The 17852-nt window shown below is 38.0% G+C and overlaps 1 long non-coding RNA gene across 1 annotated transcript in view; it reads left to right on the plus strand.

Moving 5' to 3' along the window:
• Positions 1–13065, plus strand: part of LOC126936632 (uncharacterized) — a 43684-nt gene extending 30619 nt beyond the window's left edge. The window contains exon 4 of the long non-coding RNA XR_007719466.1: positions 12524–13065. This is a non-coding gene — a long non-coding RNA (uncharacterized LOC126936632). The remainder of the gene's footprint in view (positions 1–12523) is intronic.
• Positions 13066–17852: the final 4787 nt, after the last annotated feature.

Raw genomic sequence — 17852 nt, forward strand, 5'->3', positions numbered from 1 at the left:
CTGTTGGTGGGAGTGTCAATTGTTCAACCATTGTGGAAAGCAGTGGTGATTTTTCAAAGAGCTAAAAGCAGAGCTACCATTCAACGTAACAATCTCATTACTGGATATACCCAAAGGAATATAAATCATTTTACCCTAATGACACATGCATGCATATGTTCATTGTGGCATTATTCACAATAGCAAAGACATGGAATCAATCTAAATGTCCATCAATGACAGATTGGATAAAGAAAATGTGGTACATATACACCATGGAATACTATGCAGCCCTTAAAAAGAATGAGATCATGTCCTTTGCAGGAACATGGATGGAGCTGGAGGCCATTATCCTTAGCAAACAAACACACCAACAGAAAATCATATACTGCATGTTCTCACTCAGAAGTGGGAGAATAGGTGGACATGAAGAGGAGAACAATAGACTCTGGGGCCTACTTGAGGGTGGAAGATGGGAAAAGGGAGAGAATCAGAAAAAAATAACTACTGTCTACTAGGCTTAGTACCTGGGTGACAAAAGAATCTATACGCCAATCCCCTGTGACACAAGTTTACTTATATAACAAACCTGCCCATGTACCCTTGAACTTAAAATAAAAGTTAAAAAAAAAAAAAGTAAAGTATAAAGGAAAGAACATGGCCTTTGTCTTAATTAGACAGGTTCATATGACAGTTCCATCACTTACTATCCATGTGTCTGTAGACAAATCACATAAACTATCTAAACCTCAATTTCTTTTTCTTTTTTTTTCTTTTTTTTGAAACACTCACTCTGTCCCCCAGGCTACAGTGCAGTGGCGCGATCTCCGCTCACCGCAAGCTCCACCTCCCGGGTTTACGCCATTCTCCTGCCTCAGCCTCCTGAGTAGCTGAGACTACAGGCGCCCGCCACAATGCCCGGCTAATTTTTTGTACTTTTTTTTAGTAGAGACGGGGTTTCACCGTGTTAGCCAGGATGGTCTCGATCTCCTGACCTTGTGATCCGCCCGCTTCGCCCTCCCAAAGTGCTGGAATTACAGGAGTGAGCCACCGCACCCCCGTCACCTCAATTTATTCATATGCAAAATAAAACTAATACAAGCTTACTTGTGAAGTTATTGTAAGCATTAAATACTAGGTTGGTGCCAAAGTAATTGCACCTTTTGCCATTGCGTTAAAAAAACCGCAATTACTTTTGCACCAACCTAATAAAATAATGTTTAAAAAGACGGTAAATAATTTTTTCTTGAAAATTTTATAGAATGTATCTGTAAAGCTAAGATACCCTGCGTTTTTTTGGAAGGATCAGTCTTTGATTACCATTTCCATTCCTTTATGACTGCCCTATTACAGTTATCTTTTTCTTGCACCAATTTTGCATTTTACACAATTTTAAAAATGTTTCTATTTCACTTATATTTTCAAATTTATTAGTGCATAGTTACATATAATTGCTCCTTATTTTTAAATCTCTGCTCTCTCATTTCCTTTTCTCATACTTAGTTTAGCTTATGCTTTTCTCCTTTTTCTCTTAATGTTACTATGTGAATACTTATCTTATTATGTTAATCTTTTTAAACAACCAGCATTTGGGTTTGCTATTATTCTGCCCTCACCTTTATTATTTTCTTCATTCTTATTTATTTGGATTTGCTCTATTTTTCTTTGTTCAACTTCTTGAGATGAATGCTTAGTCATTAAAAACCCTGTTATAATGGAAATTTTTAAGTATATATAAAGGAAAGAGAACAAAATAGAGAATCTCCATCTACCCTGCATCCAATGTTAACAATTAGTCCTGGACAATATGGTCTCCTCAGTACCCTGTCCCACTTCTCTCCTTCCCACACAGTGTAATGTTTGATTCACAAATATTTATATGTGAATCTCCAAAAAATAGGGATTCTTTTTTGAAATATAACCACAATCTCATTATTGTGCTTACAATATTAATAACTGAGTGATATTACTAGTAATTTTCCCTAGTCATCTCAAAAATTTATTATAGGTCATTTGTTGGTATCAGTATTGAAAAATGTTCTATACATTGCAATTTGTTATATCTTTGAAGTGTCTTTTGATCTATGTATTCCTTCTCATTTTTTTCTTACATTTGTTGAAAAATTAAATTTTTCCTACAGTTTGTCTTATATTTTCATTGTTTTATTTTGATTTTACATTTGGAAAATTAGTTTTTTATTTAATTTTAGTTATAATTATTAAAACTAATAGTTGCAAAGCCAGTTTTACAAAATGAGATATACTAAAATAAGTTTGGTTTCTGTCACCGTCTATTCCACCTTATTAGTTGTATTTCCTTATAGGTAAATGTTTAAAAAAATGTTCTTGTTTTATCCTTCCATTAAAAAAAAAACAACATATAAGTACTCTCTGGTCTTGGTGATTGCATCCCTGTGGTGATGCTTAATTTGTCTCTCTGTGCCCTGCAATTCCTGTAAATTAGGAGATAGATCTAGGATATGCATTCTCAACAGGGGTGGTATCACCCTTCAAAAGTGAAAATTGGTTCTTTGAGGGTAAAAAAATTCTTACTCTTTTTAGCTATATTCCCCTAATTTTAACATATATTGTTTTCATAATCACCAACATCAAAACATTAAATTTCCTATGTGATTTTCCTTTTTAGAAATACGCCATTTAGTTTTTTCTAATGTGTAATTTTCAAGCCCTATTTTGTTTTTATTTTCGAATTAAATATTTCGAATTAAATAAATTAAATAAAATTATGTTTTCTAATTTTTTTTCTTTTTTTTCTTTTTTTCTGAAATGGAGTCTCTCTCTGTCACCCAGACTGGAGTGCAGTGGTGCAATCTCGGCTCACTGCCACCTCTGCCTCCTGGGTTCAAGTGATTCTCCTGCCTCAATCTCCCAAGTTCCTGGGACTACAGGAGCACACCACCACTATGCCTGGCTAATATGTGCTTGTGTGTATTTTTGTAGAGACAGGGTTTCACCATGTTGGCCAGGCTGGTCTTGAACTCCTGACCTCAAGTGATCCCCCCACCTCAGCCTCCCAAAGTGCTGGGATTACAGGTGTGAGCCACTGTGCACCGCCTAAATTGTAATATTATTTTATAGCATTGTGGTCAGTATATATAGTCTGCATAATATTAACGTTTTTGCTTTTATTATAGCTTCCTTTTTGTCTCAACATATGGTCTACTCTTGTAAATATTTCCTGAGTGCCTTATTTTTTAGTATAGATTTCTTTTTCTCCTTTTCTCCTTTTCTGTGTGTGTGTGTGTATTAGCACTCATATATTTAAAATAATGTTCAAATTCTTAATATCTGTTTATTTTTATTTATTTATTTATTTATTTTGAGACAGAGTCTAGTTCTGTCGCCCAGGCTGGAGTGCAGTGGCGCGATCTCGGCTCACTGCAAGCTCCACCTCCCGGGTTCACGCCATTCTCCTTGCTCAGCCTCCCGTGTAGCTGGGACTACAGGCGCCCACCACCGCGCCCGGCTAATTTTTTGTATTTTTAGTAGAGATGGGATTTCACTGTGATCTCGATCTCCTGACCTCGTGATCCGCCCGCCTCGGCCTCCCAAAGTGCTGGGATTACAGGCGTGAGCCACTGCGCCCGGCTAATATCTGTTTATTTTTGTCTCTTTCATCTACCAGTTTCGGAGACAGATGTGTTAAAATCTCCAATTACTATTTTTTATTTCTTTTTTTTTTTCTGTATTTATGTCAATTGCTGCTTCAAATACTTTGAATCACCCTTCTTAGGTACAATGATGTTAATGGGGCCTACCGTCTTATTCTATTGTTTATTTTACCAGTATATAATATTCCTTTGTGCATTTTTTTGCCTTCCTTATATTTTGTGAGACATTGATATTGATTTCTTCTGTTTCCCAATCTAGTTTCTTCTTACTTTTCTGACCTCACCTTCTACACCTTTCAACTTGTCCACCAAACTCCTGCCTTACTGGTTATTCCTCAAATGCATTAGACATCTAGCATCAGGGTCTTTGCACTTGCTCTTATCTCTGGCTGGAGTATTCCTCCATTGGACTCCACATGTGGGTTTGATTAACTGTTACCTTTTCAGTAAATTTTCTTTGATCAATTTATTTAAAATTGCAACATTTTCTAGATGGCATACACTATCTTTTTTTTTTTTCCCTGTTGTTTTTTCTCCATTGTGTAGCTCACCACTGGACATACTGATGATTTGTTACATCTCTTCTGTTGAGTTCTGATTAGTTAAGTAAGTAACAATGAGGAAGGGGCCTCAGGTCAGGTAGGGCTCCAGGTCGGGAAGAACAATGAACAATTTTTCTGAGAGATGGCTAATCACAAACAACCTACAGGCACAATGACCTCATTCCACACGTAGTCCCAGCAGCAACGCCTTGTTTCATACTTTGCCTGTTCCAGCACGACCCTATAAAACTTCCGTCCAGCCCCTGCCTCTTTGCACACAGCCCCCTCTCTGCTGTGCTGCCTGTTGCAACCTTGCAACATATTTTCATACTTTCTCTAATGAATCTGCCTTTCTTTACCCATGACTGTCTTGGTAAATTTCTTTACCACCCATGACACTGGTCCCAGTTAGCTGCACCTGAGACATTTTGGTGGCCCATACAGTGACTATATGAAGACCTCTCTCCCTGTGTGGAACTCTGCCTTCTCCCTTTCTGTTTTCCAACTCGAGACCCTTGGAGGACAGAGTCTAAGCATGGAGACAACATAAGGTCTCTGGCCAGGGCTGCACTCTGGTGGAAATGAAAGGTGTCCATGTGGAAATCTCTGACTGCCACCACGTCTTTGGGTGAGGGACCTAAGTTTATTTTCCCTTTTCAACCTTTCAGCAACCAGCCTGTAATATCCCTTTGGCAACTGATGGTAACTGGCCAGATCTGCTCTCTTGTGTTGCCTGAAAGCCAAAGGGTGAAGAGGTTTGACTGCCTTGCCTGGAAGGGAGGAAGACTCTCTCTGCAAATGAAGCGGGGTCGTTGTCTGGAGTAAATACCTGGGATTTGTCATCTCACACCAAGGGAATCAAGGATGCAGATGCAAGAAGTAGGTTTAGGAGTGGAGGTTTAATAAGTAAAAGAAAGACACAGCTCTCTCCCTTGCAAGAGAGAGGGGTGCTCAAGTGGGACTTCCGGCCCACAGTGCAGTGAACTGGGTTTTATAGACAGGCTTTAGGAGGCAGTGTCTGGTTTACACAGTGCTCACAGATTGGTTTGACCAGGTGTGACATTTACATAGCATGCAGGGAAGCTGGCCACCCCACCCTAATCTTCTTCTTATGCAAATGGGCTTTCTGCTTGACTGGCACCATGTTGTCTGCTCCTTATTGTAAACGTGGCTGGCACAAAGAAGGGAAGATGAAGCCACCACTTTGATCATGCATAGTTCCAGAGAGCTTTATCCTATTGGCACAACTGCCAGCATTCACCCATGCAAGCTTCCAGCTTGCTTGTCTGCAGCTCGATTTTACAGGCTGCTCTTTGTTAGAAAAGAAAATAATTTGGGGACTTCTTTTCATTAAAAGGAGAACCTTACCAAGGACTTTCTTATCTTTACTATCTGCCTAAGTAATTTCTTTAAAACTCCTATATTACTCTCTTTTCTGATTTAAACCCCCTAACTCCTTTGTATGATGTGACTGGCAGCAGTAGCTCATTCAGAGTGAATTCACACAAGTTTTAGATGACTCAGACCCTGTTTCTTACTCTACATTTTCCAGTGAAGACAGCCAGACCTCCCGCTCTGGCTGCTCCTTCCCAAATCAGGTGATCTTAAGCAGCCAAAGAATGGTGAGTCTCCCATTTCTCGTCCCCTCTCCTGGGTTGGGATCAGGCTGAGTTTTTCCTTTACCCTTTTTCCTCATATCTGGGCTGATCACCTAGCATAACCATGTACCTGGACTGGCTATCTAGCATAAGGCCCCAGCACCAAGAGGTCCTTTCAAATAGGTGGGATACCCCTTTAGAAAGTGCATCTGAGGTTGGGCGCAGTGGCTCACACCTGTAATCCCAGCACTTTGGGAGGCCAAGGCAGGTGAATGATGAGGTCAGGAGATCAAGACCATCCTGGCCAATATGGTGAAACCCCATCTCTACTAAAAATACAAAAATTAGCTGGGCGTGGTGGTGCACACCTGTATTCCCAGCTACTTGGGAGGCTGAAGCAGGAGAATCACTTGAACCTGGGAGATGGAGGTTGCAGTGAGCCGAGATTGCAGTACTACACTCCAGCCTGGTGACAGAGCAAGACTCCATCTCACAAAAAAAAAAAAAAAAAAAAAAAAAAAAAAAAAAAAAAAAAAAAAAAAAAAGAAAGAAAGAAAGAAAGAAAGAAAGAAAGAAAAGAAAGAAAGTGCATCTGAGTCCCTTAGTGAACATGAGTAGAACTGTTTTCCTTGATGGGACATCCCAAGAAAAAGTGTGGTTTTTGTCTCAGTGGTCATTAGCCCCCAGCAGCCCATTATTTTTCAGTCGTACCATAAGAAAAACCTTGTCTCTTCCTTCAGACTCATCTCTGGGTTGCATACTAAAACATTGGGATAAATCTGACCTTCTGACTCTCAAAAAGAAACATATAATTTTCACGTATAATACAGCATGGCCCCTACGCATAAAATCCTCAAATTAGCCTCCTCAATCTTTTATAACTGAGAGGATAATAAGGAGAACAAGTCTAAGAAGAAAGGAGAATGCAGGGACAGCTCAACTGTTGGCTGCTTTACAATTCCCAGCCCCTTCCAATTTGCCCTAAGGACACTCCTCCAGGTAACTGCCACCAGTACAGAAGTCAGGCCACTGGAAAGCAAACTGCCCCAATGAAATAAATGGGGAAAAGTCCCACATGGCTTGCCCCCGTAACACAAGCTGAGCCACTGGAAACAGGGCTGCTCTGAAGGCCGAAGGGCCCCTGGGATAGAATCTCAACCACTGATGGCCTTGAGCTGAAGGGGCTTTCTGCTCTAGCTGGCTTCCAAATCAGACATCATTATCAGCAAGACAAAGCTAAGGGCAACTCTGGAGGTGGCAAATAAAATTATAAATTTCTCTTTTGGGTTAAAGAGCTGCCTATTTGATCCTAATCTTCTCTGAGCAACTTTCCACCAAATCCTGTCAGGTACTGGGGGCAAGTTGTATCCCCTCCCTCAAAAAGAAAAAATTTTCACCCCTTTGTATTACTTAAGGGACCAATTACCATTCTCCCACCAGTCCCTGGTAATGTCTAATTATGCCACACCCCTGTGGGGCAAACATATACTTTCCAAGATGTGTACCTGCTTAATATTTACCTAACCTTTGAATTCATGTTTCCCTCTAATAGCCCTATTTCTCCTGTGAAAGCTACCTAAATCTTTAACCAACCACCTATGTAGTCCTATCTCAGGGGTTTCAACATAGCCCACAGTTATTCAAACAAGTCCTAGCAAAAAATCTGAGCAATCTCTTGAGGGGGGGTGACTTCTACAGTACAAAGATAACCTCCTCATTTGCTCCCCCTTTACAGAGCTCACAAAGCATGCAGTACAAACCTTAACTTCCTAACAAAAGGGAAATAATTTTTGTCTAATTTAAAGGTTACTTAAAGGCTATATATAAAACAAGTTAAAGGGAATCAGGAAATAAGAGAGACATAAAAATGTATAAAGGTATATATACCTTATAAAGGTAAAGTGATATTGCTGATAAAAAAAGGTTATAAATAAGATATTTTTATATGAGAAAGGATCTTCTAGAGTAAATTCTTGTCCTAAAGTAGAATGACTGGTTGTTTAAAAAGGAGGATGTTGGCTGGACGTGGTGGCTGACACCTGTAATCCCAACACTTTGGGAGGCCAAGGTGGACAGATCACCTGAGGTGGGGAGTTCAAGACCAGTCTGACCAACATGGAGAAACCCTGTGTCTACTAAAAATGCAAAATTAGCAGGGTGTGGTGGTGCATGACTGTAATCCCAGCTACTCAGGAGGCTGAGGCAAGAATCGCTGGAACCCAGGAGGAGAGGCTGCAGTGAGCCAAGATTGCACCATTGCCCTCCATCCTGGGCAACAAGAGCAAAATTCTGTCTTAAAAAACAAACAAACAAACAAAAAACAATGGTTGTTTAGGACAAATCAGAAAGTCCAAACATGCCATAGATGGTCTGTGTATGTTGTGAGAAGCTTCATGAAAGGGGAATTTATGAGAGAAATTTTACATGTGATTAAGTTGGTTACAATTGAAAGGAGATTATTTGGGACAGTCTTTATAATGTTGGTCCCTTATGTTAAAGCAAGGTTTTCTTAAGGTATTAATCTGCTCTTAATAAAATTGTAAGAACTTTTACTTTTATAAGTGTTTCTTTAAGAAACTTCTAGTATCATATCTCAGAAGTTCAACTTTTGCTATGTTCTGCTACTTTCAGCTTGTTCTCCCCTGGATAAGACCTAAGATAATAAATCTCTCCAGTTTTTGTCAGCTCCTGTTAACTTTTTCCTCTAATTCTGTTATTATGGCCTAAGGCTAGAATGTTCCATCTTGAAGGTCAAAAAAAATAAGCAATTTTTTTCCTCTAACATAGTTTAATTCTGTACCATGGCTTTTCTTGATATTTCTAAGTTCTCAATGTAATAAAAAATAAACTTCTCATGTTGTTCCTAAGAGTCATGTCTTCCCCTGCTATACTCATAACCCTGAACACATTCTTTCTGTGTCTAATGAAATTGAAACATTTTTTAATTAAGTTTAACTTCCAGGTTATCTAAATGGGCTTCCAATAAGGAAAAACAGCCACACTGCAAAAGATTTTTTTGCCTTTTCAGTAACTGGCCTAAGAAACAAACTTTTATCTTCTATAATTCAGCAGTTTCACCTTCAGATGATGCTGCAAACAGAATATCAGTCTCCCACAGTGATGCCTGCTACTTTTACAAATCTCCCCTAGATTCAGCTGTACACCAGTTTTGCCGTGATGTGCTCCCCCTCTCTGATGAGTCCCTTCTTCTAGCAAGATCCAATATCCTAGATCCCACAATCTGGGACAATAACACACAAGGTCTCCTGACAGACCACTGACCATAGGTAGGGTCAACTCTATGCCCCAGGCCAGCAGGAAACAGTTGGAAGGTGAGACATCCACCCCAATACCAAAGATTTGTCATTGTTGTTCTGTCAGGGGAAGAATGTAGAGTCCTGATAAGATAAATAAGCAACAACAAGGAAGGTGCCCCATGTTGGGAAGGGCCCCAGGTGGGGAAGAACAATGAACAATTGTTCTGAGAGGTGGCTAATTACAAACAACCCGCGGGCACAATGACCTCCTTCCACACATAGCCCCAACACCACCACCCCTCTAGCAAGACCCTGGAAAATTTCCCTCCAGCCCCTGCCTCTTTGCAGATAGCCCCTTCTCTACTGTGCTGCCTGTTGAAAACCTTGAAACATATTTTTATACTTTTTGTAATAAATCTGCCTTTCTTACCCATGACTGTCTTGGCAAATTCCTTTATTGCCAATGACATTGGCCCTAGCTAGTCACACCTGTGACATCTTTTCCCACTAGAAAGTTTTTCTCCATGCAAGCAGGGACTTTGTTTTGTTGACGGCTGCCTCTCCAGAGACTAACACAATGCCTATAATATTGAAGGCACCCAGTAAATATATTTTGAGCAAATAAGTAAATAGTTTCAGAAGCTGCACATGCTAGCATATTAAGGTCTTGAGCTGGGAAGACTGAGAAATGGAGGACAAGTGATACAATATCTGGGGTCAAGAGCCAGACCTAAGAGTAAATCTGAGTTTGGGCACCAAGCATGCCTTGTGAGCCTAGGGTGATTTGTAGTATCCATCGTCTTATATTGCAAGATGTGTTGCCCTTTTTTTCTTGCTGTAACAGAATTTTGAAAACTCAGTTTTCTGAACATAATTGTGTGGCAAATTATAATTACCCTAAAGGTGTGTTCTTGATTACAAGAGAGGAGCAAGACCAATGTGAAGAAAACAAGATTAAATCAATTTGCAGTTCACTTTCAGGAGAGCTGATTAGGACATGAGTTAATTAGGTCTATCTTAAATGGAAGGGAAATCTTGTTCAGTCATGTTATAAAAGCACCAGCTTAGGTTTGTTTTTGAAAGTATATGTGATGGTTAATTTTATGTGTCAATTTGACTGAGCCATGAGGTGCCCAGACATTTGACCAAACATCATTGTGGGTATGTCTGTGAGGGTGTTTCTGGATAGGACTAACATTTGAATCGGTAGACTAAGCAAAGCAGATTATCCTCACCAATGTGGATGGACTTAATTGAAGACCTGAATAGAACAAAAGGCTGACTCTCCCATAAATAAGAAGGACCTCCTCCTGCCTGACTGCTTAAGCTGAAACATTAGTGTTTGGATTCAGACACTGAAATATTGACTCTACTTGGGTCTTGAACCTGATGACGTTTGAATTGGAACTCACACCAATGGCATTCCTGTTCTTAGGCCTTCAGACTTGGATGGAACTACTTATCAGCTTGCTTGAGTCTCCAGTTTGGGACTTCTCAGTCTCTATAATAAATGCTTTTGGAGAACCCTGACTAGCATAGTATGGAAGCATTGACTGGATTTCTATAGCTGTTTAACAATTTATTAGAGCTGCTATGTAGTAAAATGATTTATAGATATTTACATGTCAGATAGAAACATGTAGTGAAAAGAGTGTGAGCTTTGCCAATATAAGCTTCAGAACCCATTCATTTATTTGTTCAAAATATATTTATGGGTGCCTTCGATATTCCGTATCTCAGTTCCAATTAAGTCTACCATTTACTATGTATCATTTGACAATAAATTTGAATTTTCTGCATGCCCAATTTTGCATCTGTATAATAGGGTAACTACCATAATGGTTAGTATGGGTCATGTGAATATCAAAATTGAGTGCTTCCAAAAGCACTTGGGATGGCATGGCACTAAACATGTAGTATCTGGTGTTAGTGGTAAATATTTATTGAAGGCTTATGTCATATACTTCATTGTTTATCCTATATTAGGGTGTGAGTAGACTTAATATCACCCTGTTCTACAGATAAGGAAACTGAGACATAGTTAAGTAATTTACTAAAGATCACAAAGCTAGTAGGTGGTAGTGCTGGGATGTGAACTCAATGTGACCTGGATCCAGAGCCCATATTGACTACTGTATGATTTGGCTTCTTGCTAGAAATAAAAACTAATTTTCTTTTCTTTCCTTTCTTCCCATCCCCCACCCCCACCCCCAACCCCTACAACTTATGAAATCTGCAAAAGCATGTTAAAGACCATGTCTGTGTCTTTTTATGTTGTTGTGGTGCTTGTTATAGTGCTTGTCTGTTACCCAACATATGTTGGTAAACTATGGCGAGAAGATAGGGAGACAGTGTGGTCAGGAGAGAGGCAAGATCTACATGTCCCATTTTTCTTGTTGTTGATACAGGGCCTAGGATTTAAATTTCCTTTCTGATAGACTCTATCATTAAGCATGTATGACTTGCTTAACATGACATCGTGGCACATTTTCAAATAGTGAAGGAAATAGCTTCTTTTTATCAATACAGAGCTAAATGAAGAGGACTTAACTATCTACTCTCCAGTTACACTGACTATGTTTTCATTTCGTAGAAATATGGGATGGCTAGTTTGTAATTAGTCCTCACTGACTGGGAGCTGTTATGCAAAGTGGTTAATGTTGCTGTTTTCCTTTGGGCCTTTTGTAGGTTTCTTTTGGATCACCTCTTGGACTTGTTGGGTATATTAGAACCAATGTTTTTATTTTGCCATTTTCATTTGCAGAGCACATTTTCTTTTAGAATGATTGTTTTCATTTTAAAGTGTTTTGAGTCAGTTTAATAAAAACCTGAGTTATATTGCATTGGTATATGAGCTGTGGAGTTTTAACTCGATGGGGCCATGGGTAAATTTAAAGTAAAATGTGAAGCCTTTAATGGAGCCCACAACATTTGATGATCTTAGTCCTCTGGAGAGATTAGATTTCCCAGCTGATACATTTGTGCTTGGCATTGGGGATGTGAATGTGGTTGGAAGATAATCTTTCCTTATGTTTATTGTCCAGTTATTTATTTATTACTTTACAGGTTCAGATCTAATTTTACTGACATTAAATAAGTTCCCATTAAGGGCAGAATAAACAATGAAAATTTTATTTATTTGCTTATTGTTCAGGTGATCATAGTTTGGAACATTTAAGAGAGGGGCAAATTCTACATTATCAATTCTAATAGATCATGACTACCAACAATTACGTATTTTGGAATTTCTGGTAGTTTGGTTTTATAATACAAACCTTCTGAGTGAAAAGTCAAGAACAAATGAGGGTCCTCAGTCAGGCATTCAATTCATTCAACTAATAATATTGTGAATTAAACAGATAAGATATGGTGAAAAAAACCCAAAGACATTGGCTATCTGGGCTAAGAATTGCTACTACATTCTGCTCTTGAGTTCCAAGGAAAAGTGTACCACATCTATATGTTTGCATTGTGTTTAGAAAATCTTTGAAATGCTGAAACCTGTTTGCTTATAGGACAAGCTAATGAACTAGCTTGGCAGTGAATGGAGAAAAACAGAAGTGAATACAGAAGTTTCAGAGTTCACGAGACAATGGTGAGTGTTATTAGGGGACACAGGAAAGCCATATTGACCTTTTTGTTCAGACAATGAGCAGAAGTCATGGGTGTAATGAAGACAGTAATATTTTTAACAGAAATAGGCGGCTATCAACAAATGTTGTTTATATATAAATTAGTTGAACATCTAAAATTCATATGACATATTAAAGACAGTGTCTTTCTATGGAAACCAGTAAAATCACCTTAAATAAAAAATTAAAAATGAGAGTCAATTATCTATCAAAATGCAGAAATAGAAATGGAAGTTAAAGTACTACTTTTGGAAGCTGAATTAATAACAATACATAACTACAATGTTGTAAAAAAGAGACAATGTAATATAGTGGAAAGGGTGTTGGACCTAAAGTCTATTAAGTCTGTGTTCAACCCAAATTTTTTCACTCATTATCTCTGTAACCTTTGGAGAAGTTTCTGAACATATATGTGTTTCCTCATATTTCGTGTATGTGTATGTGTGTGTGTGTGTATGATGAGTTAACGCATAAGAAAATTTTCATATTACTGATATTTAATAAATGTAAGATTTTTTCATCTTTCTCCTTCCCATTAGTTAGAATGCATATCATCAGGCAGTGGGAGGATTCATTTTATAATGAAAATGGTATATTGATAAGGGTAGAACCTCAATCATGATCCTGCCTATCCTATAATTAGAAATCACATCTGAGGAAAAAAACAGTAAATTATGATGAATCATCTTGGTGCTATCATTGGTTTTAGTGTAATTGTTCATTAAACCTTTAAAATTATTAGATCTTGTTAATTAAAAAGGCTTTTCTGAAGTGCAATGAAGATGCTTATTCACGTCAAATGATTTACAGTGAGATCCCTTCTAATTACAGACATTACAGCTTCATTTGCATAGTTGAAATAGTTAGCTTCAATACGCAGTCAGTGCGCACTGTATCATGAAGTGGCTCCAGCATGCCACTGTAGATTAAAATGTGCTTTTGAAAATTAATATTAGGATTGGCAAAAAGAACAGAATTGGGCTAGTTTTGTATTAAATCTTAGCCACATACAAGATCAGGGTTAGAATTGAGGAACACAGGTGTCAGAATCAAACATTTTTTGTTTTGCTATGGGGGGCATTGTGATAGTCCCTTGACCAGAGAGGAGAAGAGACAGTGATGAAGGGAACACTGTCTAGTTAAGGTGAATGCTGTGCTAAAAACTATGTTAAATGATACTCTGTTTTTTAGCATAAAAACTGTAACAGCTGATATCTTAGCAATGTATTTGATTCTATTATTCACATGATGCTTTTAAGACATTTTATATCCTTATTCATAATTTTTAATGAAAACTGCCATTGTAAATGGGGCAGTACATACACCAACCATTGAGAACCTCTTATCTATCTAGAGCTCTGAATCACAGAGGGAGAAAGGAATCAAACTTTGGGCAAATAAAAATATAAAGTCATATATTTTGATTTTATAAAGAAAAAATATAAAAAGCTAACATCATTTTCTGTTAGTATAAATATTAATAAAATGCTGTTTATCATACAATACCAAGTGATATTTTTAGGATAATGTGCTCTATGGAAGTATACAGATGTCTCTTTCTTCTATTCAATATGTATTAGTATTCATCTAGAAAATATATATATATTTCATCAACAGATACATTTCACTTATTTCATCAAGATATATATATTTCACATATATTTATTATATTTAGTGCAATAATATATTTATAATAATAGTATATATTAAATACATATATATTTCATCTGTTGAACAACTAGAGATAAATAAATACCAAGAAAAGGCTAAACATTTTGGAAAAATGTGAGATTTTATTAGGAAAAAAGATCAGATCTGAGCCTGAGGAAGGAATACTACAACTATCTTTCTCAGACAATTACTTTATATTGTACTAGATAATTAACATCATGGCTTTTCATTAGCTGATCTGTTTTCTCGCCATTGTGTCAATATTTCGGTCCTGGATTTTAATTTTTCCCCAAATAGACTTAATCAGTTAATCAAACTGCTTTTTCCAGTAATTAGTTTGATCATACATTTTAACCACTAGGGAGAGCTATGCAGTTTCAGTCCGTCACGATTTCAAGGTGATAGAGGCAGGAAACAGCCAAATGCCTAGGCAAATAGGGAAGGGTCCCAACCCGCCCACATTACTGTGCTTGGGAGCTTGCCTAAACATGCTTACAGTGAAAAATTCCATCCCTTAACACATGAGCAGTAAGGGAAATAAATCAGTGTGGAGTGGCTCAGAGTAAGGGTCCGCATGGGCACTGGGGGAATAGGGTGGAGCCACCAGGAATTTCTGCCTTATGCTGGGGAGGAGCCTGGCCTCTTCAACTTGTATGTGGTGGCCTGATACTCAATTTGTGAGGTGGAAACCTGCATGCAGGACTCCTGTTTGTGTTGAGAGCTTTCCCTTCGCTAAATAAATTCTGCCCTCCTCACCTTTTAACGTGTCTGTGTGCCTAATTTTTCCTGGTTGTGAGACAAGAACCCAGATTAAGCTGAACCAAGGAACAAAAAATCCTGCATCAAAGGTGTGAAGAGAACCCAAATATATATTGCAAAAATGATCAATTCATCATATGCCTCTGATATATGTACTGAGAGTTGGTGAATATAGTTACAGGGAAATGGATTAGACAAACCAAATTGAGCAACAGGTCTGTACTCTTCAAAAATTAGTGTTATGAAAAACAACAAGAGTGAAGAATTAATTATTCCAGATTAAAACATGATATGAAGATTCTGTTTCTGTCCATGAGGAAGTAAAGGGACTGGATTTAATTTTCTGTCTTAAACTACTAGAAAACTTGAAAAAGTATATAAAACAACTGTTTTTAGACATTTAACAACAGGATGCATAAGACTATGATCCCTGAGAGAAAAAAACAAATGAGGTTAGCCTGATGACTACACTGGCATTTTGGCTAGAGGCACATTCTTGAATGTGTAGCAAGGAGGAACATTCTAAGCAGATCATGCTGGTCTCCTGTGATGAGATGAAGATCACAGTTCAGGCAGTTTGAAGTAGCTGGAAGTTTCAGAGGAGAGCTCTGACAAGGAGAAAATTACACCAGAAAAGAGCTCCATAAATCTGCAAAGGGGTTTTTAACGAGTCTTTGCTAAATATGCATGCATAGGATAAAATTCCATGAAATTGGAAAATAAACCAACTAGGAAATTGTGAGCTAAATGTTATCTAAAACTCATTCAAGAATGGAAATCAGGTACTCCTTTGTAGTAATGCAAAGAACAGACAAAACTGTTAAAAGGATTAAATGAGTTAGGTATGCAAAATGTTCAGCATAGTGCTTGGTGTATGCAGGGTTGCCAGATTTAACAAATAAAAATACAGGATGCCCAGTTAAATTTAAATTTCGGGTTATCTAAAATTGGACATAGTTATACTAAAAATTAGTCATTATTTATCTGAGATGGAATATATACTAACAATTATTCATTATTTGTCAAAAATTTAAATTTACACGAGGACTCAGCTTTTTTACCTGGTAACCCTGGACATACATTAAATGCCCAATTAATGTTAAACAATGCTACTACAGCTGCCACTACCACCTTGCAACTGGAATTAATTCCCAACACACTGCAAAACTAAAGTGTTAAGAAAATTATGCCTTTTTGCAGACCTTGTGAGGTGATTATTCTTGTCGTACCTTGAGCCTCTGATATTACCAACTACTCTTACTTGAAGTTCTCTCTTCCTGTGCCTTTGGGACGACACGTGGTTTTGAAGCTCTTTTGATTTTCTTCCAATCACTACAATGCTTAGGCTCCTTCTGTGTCATTGTTTTTCTCTTTCTCCTACCAACTGGCATTGTAGGCATTGCCTAAGGCTCAATCTTTGTTCTTTCCTTATTTCCTTTCATTCCTTTCTCTTTGAAAAGCACGGCTTTTCTCATAGTTTTAGTCGTCACTTTTATGTTGATCTCTATGTCATCCAAGCTTCAGTACTGCTCTTGTCCTCCTGCTTTGAGCCTGGATGTCCAGCTCACTACTTAAAATGTTCGTGTAGTCAACACAAGGGACTTCAGGTCCAACGTACACAAAATTAAACACTTCATCATGCTTCTTAATGGCCTCTCCTTCCAGTTTCCTGAGTTTTGCGCTAGTATTCTTTGTTTTTGACTTTTCTTTCTTTTTTAATCTTTACAGGTAATCAGTCTCAATTTGTATGGTTTCTTTGGGTAGTGGAATGAAAAAAATGCAATTTGAAGTCAAAATGAACTGCAACTACTTCTGCCTTCTGGGTTTATGTGTGAGTTGGGGAGGGAACTGTGGAGAGAATTGGCACTATATATTTCAGCGGGAATGTAAATATCTATACGGTTTCCTTTTATTTACAGAGGCTTTTGGGTATGAAAAGCAAGGCACAGCTGAAACTTTAGTCTCTGGTAGTTTATTTATTTACAGAATAATGGTAACACTCAGAATTGATGAATCTTTTTTTTTTAGACAGAGTTTTGCACTTGTTGCCCAGGCTGGAGTGCAGTCGTGGTCTCGGCTCACTGCAATCTCTGCCTCCGAGGTTCGAGCAATGCTCCTGCTTCAGCTTCCTAAGTAGCTGGGATTACAGGCACTTGCCACCATACCAGGCTAATTTTTGTAGTTTTAGTAGAGACTGGGTTTCACCATGTTGGCCAGCCTGGTCTCGAACTCCTGACCTCAAGTGATCCACCCACCTCAGCGTCCCAAAGTGCTGGGATTACAGGCTGACGCACCCAGCCTGAACCTTGATTTTTAACAGGTTTTAACATAATCTTATTAATGAATGTTTGGTTATGCAATTTAACATAATCTTATTAATGAATGTTTGGTTATGCAAATGCAAGTCCGGAGCTGAGGAGTGGGTGGAAAACGGACATTTTCTACAAAATAAAGGATAGGAATTAAGAAGTAATAGAGACTCAAGAAAGGGATTTAGGCAACAAAGTGAGAAGCTGGAGTCTCCAGAGAAAGTCTCCTAATGAAGAATTGTGGGTGGCAGGCTACTTAGAACTTGTCAGAGCATGGATGTCTAATAGTCAGATTAAATGGCTTACTTAGCAGCACTGTATAACATCATTATTTCAAACCTTCAGCAAAGTTTTATTAATACAAAAATATTCAGTGTTAAGCTGGGTCTGTATCTCAATATATCTGAATTTCTTTTCTTTCTTTTTTTTTTTTTTTTTTTTTTTGTTTTTTTGAGACAGAGTCTCGCTCTGTC

Source organism: Macaca thibetana, chromosome 14, assembly GCF_024542745.1.
Source record: "Macaca thibetana thibetana isolate TM-01 chromosome 14, ASM2454274v1, whole genome shotgun sequence".
NCBI lineage: Eukaryota > Metazoa > Chordata > Mammalia > Primates > Cercopithecidae > Macaca > Macaca thibetana.